Raw genomic sequence first — 6,246 nt, 5'->3', positions numbered from 1 at the left:
GGTGAATGAAAAGGCATGCGGTACATTTAATCGTATACTTCTGCTCTAAAAGGACCTTTGATATGCATAAAACGAAATACTTCAGACCGTCGTTCCGACCGTAATTCGAAATGGGCGGCAGCGAATAGTTGTAGCGTGGCGCCCCCTTCGTTACATTACAGAAAGCTTTGCGCTAGTTGACATATTTTCCAGTGGCTGGCGCAGCGGTCGGCAGTTGCACAAAACAAAGCGAAACAAAAACTGAAAGGCACCTGTAGGCAAGGCTCGAGGCGCGTTTGTAGCGGGAACACGAACACGACTTGAGCGCGAAGAGAAGCCTGGCCTTTCCGCGAACAAAACAGGCTCCGTGCGGGGCACCGGCATCCGTGCACGTCTCTCGGGTTGTTCGGCCGCGCAGGCCGGTGCTGTGGTGTCGATAGCGGGGCCCGGAGGAAAAAAAAAGCCGGCTCTAGCGCTGCTCGGAAAGCAGTGTGCACTTTTTTTTCCCGTGGTGGCCGTGCATCTGAGCGGCAGTAGCCGACGACATCGTGCGACCAAGAACGTCGGCGACGCGACGTTGGCAACCGGAGTTGGTTGCGAAAACCTCTTTGGATACGAATGACACGCGGCCACCGGGGCTGCGGTGTGGTGGTGCTTTGGTGTCCCCCTCTCGCCGAGGCCCGCTTGGCGGCTGTCTGCGAGCACCGGCCGACGCGTCGCTCCGTGAAGGTGGCGTCTGCTAGGCCTAAAAGTTCAACTTGACCGCCCGGTAAGTTTTGCGGTTTACTTTTTTGCGCCGCGTTCGAACGCTCGACGCTGCTGCATGCTGCCGGTTATTTCGACGTGTCCGGCCCCGACTACGAGCGCTGAGATAAGGTCGCTTGGTAGCGCGAAGCGGTTGCCGTTGGTGATAACGCGAGCAACGATCGGGCGCCGGCGCGGCGGCTCCTGTTTTGACAAGTGACCATCTTGGGGAGGGGAGACGTTTCGGAACTGCTCCCGCGAAGAAGATGGCTGCTAAAAGTTTGCATACTGCTCCTTGGCACGGATTTTAACGTCGCGCATAACTATTCCGACCCGTAATGCTGGTCTTGTAGTAATCAACGAAGTATTCTAGTGCTCTGGTAGCAGCCGTCGATCCACGTTGAAAAGCAGCCGAAACGTCCTTGGTCGTCTGCAGGCTCCGTTTGAAATCTCAAGCAGTTGCGGTAGTAGTTTAAGTGGGAACGCGGACTTCGCTCCAAATGCTCGTAGTACTCGTTTGCTGGCTGCCAGGACTAGTACGGCATTATCGTTCAGGAGCGTGCTCGGAGTGCAGGAATCCGCCGCGATGTCATGGCATCCCAGCGTTCGTGCCCCCCTTGTACTACGTACGCGTAGATCGATACGGGAGGCCTGTGCTCGGCGCGATGCGCTAGAGTATTTACAGATTGATCCGCCAGCTTCAGAGCAGTGGTGTCAGCGACAAACGAATCGCGCGTGTCCAGTGGTTGGTCGGCTGAGTGAAGTTTGCGCTTTGCTACCGAGTGCTCGAAACCCCACCGTTCCGCACGCTTTTATTTTTTAATTAAGCCCACTTTTTTACGAAGAACGACGGAGTCATGTCTCGCCGTCGAGGCTTTCGATCACCCGCATTCTTTGTCGGAACTGGATGTTGATCGTTAAGATAAGACGTTTTCGGTTTCGTTCTGTATGTTCGCGTTGGCCTTTCCGTGGGCGCTTTCCTCTAGTTTCGGACAGCGGTGTGGTATACGTTTCGCATGCATTAGATGGGCTGATTTACTAAGATCTTTTCTGCCTCCCGAAACGGGGCTTTTTGCAGCGGGTTCGGCGTGAAATAGCGTGTATTCTCGTGACGGATGATGTCCGGAGAGGCCCAGGGACACGCCCATTACTCGCGCTGAGCGGTGGAGCCGACTTCGTGCTAGCTATTACGTGAAGCGTGAAGTTCTCAACGTCGCGTCCGATCGTTATGAATACCCGAGGCCACACTTCGAGTGCTCGGGTGCCCGTCGAATTTTGTTGCAGAAATGTTTGTTTTATGTTTACTTGCGGTTACAGAATACAAAGCTTATTGACGGTGCGACGTGTCTTGGGAAAAAAAAGAGAAAAATGAAAAAAAAAAAGCGGTTTGTTATGTCATGCATTTCAATTGACAATATGTTGAGCGGCGAGTTCGTGGTTGCGCTACCTCCTTGCCTCGAGATGGTGGGGGGTGTAAATGTACTATAGGTGGGATTAGCCCTGCAGTGGCCTGTCAACTGCTCCGCCTGAGTCACTGATTTACGTGATTACGTCTCTACCACTGTTCCAATAGGCCAGTGCCCTCGAAAATCATTCGTCATGCAGTTAGGCTGCCAATAGTCTGCACTCATAAAAGGGAATAACTGCGGTTTAACGTCCCCATAGACGTGGCCGCGCTATTATGAAGGAAAGCTCTATCGGTTGATCAATCAATTGCTTGCCGTCCTGGTCGCCGTAGTTGCCAAAGCCATTATCCCATTGTAGAGATGGTTCCTGTATTTAACTCCACTAGAAGGGTAATTCTTTTTCTATTTTTTTTCCTCTAAAGATAGCGTTACGTTTTTCCTTTTAAGCGTTCATCAGGATGTTACTTGAATGAAATATACTCCACCATGGGGGATTTTCCCGAACTCGTTAGTCCGGAGTCATTGTGTTCTTTCCTGCACGAATTTAAAAGGAGCTCGGCGTTAATTTCGTCCCTGTAATAGCCGCAGGAAAGCCCCTTTGATTTCGTGGCGAGACCTCACGAAAGCAAGCTTTGTGCGAGCTTGCACGTGCTTAATAAAACACTCCGGCAGCTGGTGATTTCCGCGACATTTATAAGGCGCTGCGGCGGAATGTAGGTCTTCCTTTTTTTATTTATTTGCTTCTGCCCGTAACGTTCTTGGTCGGTAGATGGAAAGAAGGATCCGTTGGCCTTTGAGCGTAGCCTTGGGCGTTTCCACTCGTTTCCCCCCCCCCCCCCCCCCCCCCCCCCCCCCCCCCCCCCCCCCGCACCCCCCCCCCCCCCCCCCTTCTTCCCTTATTGAAGCCAGCCGTGCGATGCCATCTGCGCTATTAGCGCGGGGCCGTTGCTTTTCCCGGCCTCTGCCGCTTATTCACCGCCGCCGTGCCGTTCAGGGCGTTGCCTCGACGGTTTGAAAAAAAAAAAGAAGAAGAAAGTACGTAAATGAAAAGTGGGATGGCAGCGCGGCTCAGCAAATGTCACGTTGGAGTGGTATATCGGCACGCTGCAAGAATGTGAGAGCGCGTCGGCGGACCCTCTTCGCGAGGAGTCGTGCTTGGCGTGTGGCTCGCGTCTGCGCTGTGCTCAAGTCGCCCGCTGGTAGGCAGGTCTTTTTTTTTAGCTTTCGTTGTTTTTGTCGTAGTCTGCGGAGATTGTGCGCGCACAAATCAGCCGAGGTTACAGCTAGGAGAAACCGCTCGCGACTGTCTTCGGCTGGCGTGTGTGTCTTCTGCTGGTGGCCGATCGCGTGTGTCGTCTGCTCGTGAGGCCGCGTATTTTCCCCTCTTTGCCTGAATACGGTAATGGTGGTGGCAAACATCGTTGATGGCGATGTCAGTGACGGATTGGAGGGAGTTGAGAGATTTGTCTCGTCTGCAGAACAAAAAAAAAAGGAGGTTTGGTTTTGTTTATTGGAAAGCGTGTCACTGTGTCTCGTCTTCGGAGTTAAAAAAAAAAAGTGATGATAAGGTATATATCAATGAGGATGTGAAGTGACGTGTAATGAAAAGCGGATGATATGATGCGGAATGAAATGTTCTTAATGGGTATATTCTGGTGCGCATTCGTTCCCACGTCGTGCCAAAAATGCCTCGACTTGGACACGCCGCCCTGGACACTTGTCGCCGGGCCAACTTTCTCGCTTGGTGCGGTAAGACGACTTGACGTCGTCTAAAAGTTTCGAAAGCTGGACGAAAGAATTGGCGCACCTATTCTGCGCGTGTCGCGGCCGTTGCGCGCCTACTCGAGCCATTCCGTGTTGGTTTGTTGCCAGCAGCAGCACCCTGTCCGGTCCCAAGCTTCGAGCGTGTTAGTCGCCGAAGAGTGGTCCAATCTGTAATACACAATTTTTTTTTATGAATACCGAATGGTTAAGCTTGCTGAGGCCCCTATTTGTACGTTATATACGCTGCACTTCCTACGTCTTTCTCCGAGTGCGAATTCCGACGCCTTCGGGACCCCTTTTTTATATTTTTTTAAATTTTGTGAATCATTCTTTGTTTGCTGCTGATCACGTTCATGGGCATATTTTAGTTTCGAACGGGCGTCGTCAGCTCTCGCGTAAAAACTTGAAGCGCGGTCAGCGTGATGGCGCAGTCGAAAGCGCAGTTCTCAGCCAAGAAGAACCTCGGCTGTGTGTGACTGTTGTGATGCTTGATGAACCGGTTCTGATCTTGACCGCATTTTTGTTTGCTGTCTGGAGTTGTGGCTGGAGCGCCAGTTCTCATGTTCCGTTTCTATTATTTTAAGGCGAAAGCCTTTAATGGCTCATACTCGCGGCCGTGGATCTGTCCGGCGTCCGTTACATCCAGCAACTAACCAGTTGACTAGTCGTAACTAATACTAGTCATTACTAAATAGTCACTTGAAATGATTAAGCAACCATTAATGAATAGTTAGTAACGAACCATTAAGTAGTAGCTAGTAGACAGTTGACTAGTCGTAACTAATACTAGTCATTACTAAATAGTCACTTGAAATGATTAAGCAACCATTAATGAATAGTTAGTAACGAACCATTAAGTAGTAGCTAGTAGATAATTAACCATTAATGAGTAGTTCACAAAGGCAGCAACCGTAGCAGCCAAAGTCGTGCGGAAAGGCTTTCGCCTCGCGCACATTAGATCGGCCAAGTGCCCCCTGATTTTTTTTTTTTTTGCTGTCTGGGGTTTATTATGTTCCCACGGTATACCCTGAACCGCCGCTTATAACTTCGTCAGTATGAATTTTCGTTGTACACAGTTGGTTACCGTGTAGCTGTCACCAACCTTACCGTACCGTACCATACCATACCATACCATACCATACCATACCATACCATACCATACCATACCATACCATACCATACCATATATCATATCATATACCGTAGCGTAGCATAGCATACGCTGTACCGGTTATCCTGCGCGAAATGCGGAGTGCTTGCGAGACGGCATTGGCGAGACGCCCCAGAACGGTGTGCGACTTTGGAACAACTAAACTGTTGGTGTGCAGGTTATTGCCCTTCCTGGCGAACAGGTGTGGACAGGTGACGCTAATGGGGACATTCGAGAGAGCGTTCAGGGAAAAGTGAGCGAAACTGCCGCGTCTGACCCGATTAGCTCGCCAGATTTTTTTTTTTTTCACGGACTGTAGTCTGCGCCTCCGTTTCTCGTTTGTTTGTTTCTATCGAAATAAAATGGGCTCCTCGCCGCCGGCAGCCTGAGTCGTGTCATGGCTTACGCCGTGAGTGCCGAGGCCTGTGCCAGCTATAACTACGCCCGAGAACTTTCGCTAATTCGAAACTCGCTTAATTTGAACATCCGGTTTATCCGGAGTGGCGTGTTCTCGGTCCCCTTCGAATGTGAATGATCGAATATACGCTGTTAGGCTGAAACTCTAACCCCGCGCGTCTCCAAGGATTGGAACTGACAGTATCATTTTTGTTCAGACTATGTGCTGTGCGCAGTGAATTTGAGCACCGACCCGTGCTCAGTACTACAGCGTCTAGGAGTGCTACGGCTACGGTGTGCTTATTTGTTTTCTATTCACACTGTTTGCCTATTATTGTAATAAAGGTGTTAAATGTCAGGAGGCTAAAATTAGCGAGCCCATCCCTTAAGTAAGTTGTGCCCCCTTGATATGCCTGCTGAAGAAAAGCTCTATGATGCAATAAACCCCATAGGTTTTGTCGTACAAATGGTTTGGTTTATGGGTTTTTTTCGGTTCTTTATGGGGTTTAGGTTTATGGGGTTTAGAGGTTCTTTAAAACGTGCACTGACATCGCACAGTACACGGGCCTCTAGAATTTCGCCGCCATCGAAATTCGACCGTCGTGGCCGGAATCGAACCCGCGTCTTGCGGGCCAGCAGCCGAGCGCCATAACCGCTGAGCCACCGCAGTGGTTAGGCCTGCAAATGTTTACAATAAGTTATAAATTATTATACGAAGTGTATGACAAAGTATGACATTTGTATGATATAATAAAGCGCGTCGTGTTGTTCCACAAGCATGCACCAACTGGCCCCCCACAGTGTGTT

The 6,246-nt window shown here is 50.4% G+C and overlaps 1 protein-coding gene across 1 annotated transcript in view; it reads left to right on the top strand.

Moving 5' to 3' along the window:
- The first annotated feature begins 248 nt into the window (after nucleotides 1-248).
- Nucleotides 249-6,246, top strand: part of kst (spectrin beta chain, non-erythrocytic 5 kst) — a 214,894-nt gene continuing 208,896 nt past the window's right edge. Inside the window, exon 1 of the mRNA XM_077666319.1 lies at nucleotides 249-748. The gene's annotated coding sequence lies outside the window, so the exon portion shown is untranslated. The remainder of the gene's footprint in view (nucleotides 749-6,246) is intronic.

Source organism: Amblyomma americanum, chromosome 5 (genome assembly GCF_052857255.1).
Source record: "Amblyomma americanum isolate KBUSLIRL-KWMA chromosome 5, ASM5285725v1, whole genome shotgun sequence".
In the NCBI taxonomy this organism is placed as follows: Eukaryota; Metazoa; Arthropoda; class Arachnida; order Ixodida; family Ixodidae; genus Amblyomma; species Amblyomma americanum.
This window is presented reverse-complemented; position numbering and strand designations above follow the sequence as displayed.